This window comes from Neopsephotus bourkii, unplaced genomic scaffold, assembly GCF_033783945.1.
Source record: "Neopsephotus bourkii isolate Nb327-2 ecotype Australia unplaced genomic scaffold, CSIRO-AGI_Nbou_v1 NB_1539, whole genome shotgun sequence".
Taxonomy (NCBI): Eukaryota; Metazoa; Chordata; class Aves; order Psittaciformes; family Psittacidae; genus Neopsephotus; species Neopsephotus bourkii.
Genome location: NW_026902015.1, coordinates 652,457 through 655,900, shown reverse-complemented (window position 1 = coordinate 655,900; position 3,444 = coordinate 652,457). Strand labels below are relative to the sequence as shown.

Below are 3,444 nucleotides of genomic sequence, written 5' to 3'. Positions count from 1 at the left end.
CAGGTTATGTGGTTGAATCACAAGTCCATCCTTTTCACAGTAAAGCCAGAGAGTAATGCCTATCAAAGAGCATATATTATAGAAGTAACACAAGCAATATAAGTTAATTCTTGCAGCAGGAAATACCTCTGGTTGCCAATACTGAGGTAACCAAATTATGTTGGACATCTGGTAACATTCATATAGGGCTGTCTTATCTGTGCTGATAAAATAGGGGACTCTCACTGGCCTTTTTTTCCTCTGTTTATCTAATTTCAGTTTGGAAAAATATCAGATAACACTGAAGAGATTAGCAGAGTGCCTCAATATTAAATACAGTACTGGATAACAAACAAATAAATGTACACAAGGCGCTTCTTGATCACAGCTGCAACAAACCGGTTCAGGCAGCAAAGAGGTTTTCTCTGACTTAAGTGGTCACTGGACAGACTCCATCCTTATGATGATCTACTTTGAGAAGGTTTAATCTTCCAACAATAACAGAAACAGTCACAAACAGAGGGAGTCCTACAGGGTTACTAAGGAATACATGAGAACTATATGGTGAGGCTTTGTTGTCCTTAAAAGCCTGTTGGGGGGGAGGGGGCTGTAATTTATAGCTATGCATCCTAGATGATTTACTTAGGGCTCTGTATATATTGCAGCACTTGGTGTACAGGAAGAGGAAATACATTGCTTTTACAGCATCCCCGCTCTGACACAAGGTCTGTGGTGTTTCAAGAGCCAGAGGACTGAACAGCCAAGCCACTCAGCTCTCACAGACCCTCAGTGTGGACCCATCTCTACAAAAGATGCCCCAGAGCTGTGATGCTGGCCATAGCCCATCTAAAAAATGTCCCTATGGAAGCAGGACCTCCAAATGGCAACTCAAATTTCTGGCACAGCGCACAGGAGCCAGAAAACTGCTAAAGTCCAATTCATGGTGTTTTGTGGTTTATATTCAAATTACTCAATTTTAGCAGGTTTCCTAAGAAAATAACATGGTTTTGATTATACTCTCTGATCATTTGTCTGTGATTCCTTCTGCACCAGTCACTTCTTTTTCACCCCATGGCCAACTGCCAGGTGCTTAAGTCTCCAAGATGACTATATTCTCATGGCTGTAGTATGAATTGGCAGCAGGATGAGGAAGGAGACCAAAATTAGTGTTGCAACTGAAAGAAAAACAGGCAAAGCTCAGCTGCTAGGAGTGCTGTTAGCAACTGGCTTGACTGATCAGCACACGTGTAAATCTAGGATCTAGTCTGCCAGACTTCTGGCTCACTGGAGTATTACAGAGGACAAAGGGCTGTTGAGAGGAAGTTTCACACACACATTCCATGGGTCAAAACCAACTTGTTTCAAATATCAAAGCAAACTTCTTCTGTGTTCAAACATGAAGTTGACCCAGAAACAAGGAGCAATGCAGTGTAAGTTTAGATACAACAAAGAACTGAGGCTCCTAACTTCACACCGATTGCTAACTCACTGCTGGTTTCATACTTAATTGAAATTAAGTAAATTATCCATGATCCAAGATCAGTTCTGGTGGGTCCCAAGCCTCATCATTCCTAGGCTCCCACTACTGTAGGACCTTCCAGCCTCCCAGAGCTCATGGGGGAAACAGGATCATTGCAGAAGAGCTGCTACAATGAAACAGATACCGTGAGCGATCCATTAAATGAAACTGGAAATAACAATCTAACTAAGACAACTATTAACATATATTTTGTCTTCTGGCCAGCTTCTAGCAATAATTGTTCACTAACCCATTACTGTATCCCTACTGTGTGACACACTGCATTGCCTTTGGCAGAGAATACCATTTATGCCAAAACACATGAAGATTTTTCAAGACATTTCACATATCCTCAGATTATTTTAAAGAAAGTACTGGTGATGAATATCAGCTGAGGATATTTACAGCATATTCATTCATTCATATTATAACCTTAACCCTAACAAAACTTACTCCGTAAGGCTTAGGGTACAGGAGAGCCTGAATGTGAATGAACTGAGATGATTGTGAGATGTTTTTCCACCGCACATGGCAGACTCAAGAAGCCCAAACAGCCACTGACTCCCACTGTTCAAACTGGAGATACTTGACCATGCATCAGTATATGCAGCCTCCTTTACTTTGCAAGGCACTCACTGCCCCCAAAAAGGATCCAAAACATTCAAGACAACCCAGGTCTAAGTAAGAATATTCAAACTCACCAGTAGAAGGAAGCTTGGGCAGACTCCAGAGCACTGCTCTGATGGGCTTTCCACTGAACCAGTAACCACATCCCATGTAACTTAACATAGCTTCTATGTCTTTATATACTATCATCTCCAGATGGTGACCTCTTATAGATATCATACAAGGCTTGATAAGGTTTTTGAAACAGTCAGAAAAGACTTCCCCTGTTCAAGCACAGACAAACAGAAAGAGAAGAGCAAAAAAAAACACTAGATCAAACTTTCAGCCCTATTGTGTAGCTCCTAGAATACCTGCCACTGCCACGGTTCATCTTAATTGTTTCAGCTGCAGCCCATTGCAGCCTGAGAGGGTGAGAGCAAGGAAGCAGGTGTTGAGAAGTCCCTTACAATGATAACATGTAAAGGATGACTGTACAAGTTTGCTTGGGTCCCTAGCAGAGGATTGCACCTCCATGCACCTTCTCCTCTCTGAGAGCATAGATTCCACTGAGGTTTGTCCCCTGGATCACCAAAGCACTATCCTGATCACACGAAAAAAGGTGTAAGCTTGCTATTTATTCTCTGCTGCCACACTCTTTTCCTGCTTCCCTGGTGTTGCTACCTGCATTGGCCAAGTTGGAAGCTGCCAAAGATTAGCTGCTGCCCCTATGGCTACCAGAAGAGCTTGAATTAATACATGAGCAACCTCTGCTTGTGACCAATGAATTACACAGATAATAGGGAAGTAATAAGGAGGGTTGTCTTTATCCAGGGCACAAAACTGGTATGGTAGATAGAAGACCGGCTGAGCCAAGGCCGTACTGTAGAACTGCAAGAGCACATGCGAACACTCCAGCAATATTGGCACTTGGCTGCCTGGATGATCATTACATGGTCATGAAATGCTCAGCACAAAGCAGTGATAGCTGATTATGCCCACTAAATACTGCTGTAGTACTAATGCTAAGTGGTTCTATTAGCAAGTTTGTTTTGCCAGTTCTTAATTACAGAGAAACCTGGGAAGATACAAACATCAAAGGAGCCCTCTTACCTAGTCAGTTAAGTCTTGTCTTTATTCCTAATACATTTTAAATTCCTCACCCTGTTAAGTTTGGAAACATGCTATAGGCCTCTGGGATTTAAACCAATACATGCTTATTTGGAGACTTTAAGGATAAATTAAAGGTTATGTAGACTGATACAAAAATGCTTCCTTTCAGTGATTTGCAGGTATGAAAGAGAGAATTAAATACCTGGCCTCGTTTCAGCTGTAACAGTTGG

The 3,444-nt window shown here is 41.9% G+C and overlaps 1 long non-coding RNA gene across 1 annotated transcript; it reads right to left on the bottom strand.

Moving 5' to 3' along the window:
* Positions 1–285: 285 nt before the first annotated feature.
* On the bottom strand, positions 286–2,614 carry LOC133221432 (uncharacterized). The gene is made up of 2 exons (XR_009728002.1): positions 2,200–2,614; positions 286–1,625 (listed from the first exon to the last, which is right to left on the bottom strand). It is a non-coding gene; the product is annotated as an uncharacterized LOC133221432 (long non-coding RNA).
* Positions 2,615–3,444: the final 830 nt, after the last annotated feature.